Genomic DNA, 571 nt, shown 5'->3' with positions numbered 1-571 from the left:
ATGAGACCAGTACCACCTATCTCCTTTACCCCTGGTTTCCCCACCCTGAGAAGGCCTCATAGACCAAGGGTTAATAGAAGAGGTATTTAAATTGCTTTCATTTGGGAGAAATCTTTTCTAAATTAATAGTGACACTTCAAAAAAGTTCACAATCTACTTCATGAAACCTGGTGGTAGGTTTCCTTACGTAACAACAGAGACCCTGCAGATGGTGTTTTAACTTTGTGTTTTCAGACAGGAAGATTATGCTGTGCCTATCCAGGAAGTCTAGAATAATCACAAGGGTCCTTGTAGCAGAGACGAGGAAGCCAAGAGTCAGGCCAGCAGTGACACTGAAGCAGAAGAGGGAGGGGAGCTGTGGGACCAGGAGCCAAGAAACAAAGGCAGCATCTCTGGGGTGGCCAGAAGTTCATTTGGATTTTTCTGTTACACCATATGGAAAAACCTGAAGGAGCCTTTTGTTTTTTTTTTTTATTTTTTTTTTCTCTCTAATTTTATTTTATTTTTAAACTTTACATAATTGTATTAGTTTTGCCAAATATCAAAATGAATCCGCCACAGGTATACATGT

This window comes from Bison bison, unplaced genomic scaffold (genome assembly GCF_000754665.1).
Source record: "Bison bison bison isolate TAMUID 2011002044 unplaced genomic scaffold, Bison_UMD1.0 scf7180017864050, whole genome shotgun sequence".
In the NCBI taxonomy this organism is placed as follows: domain Eukaryota; kingdom Metazoa; phylum Chordata; class Mammalia; order Artiodactyla; family Bovidae; genus Bison; species Bison bison.
The sequence above is the reverse complement of the archived record's forward strand: the minus strand, read 5'-3'. Positions refer to the sequence as shown.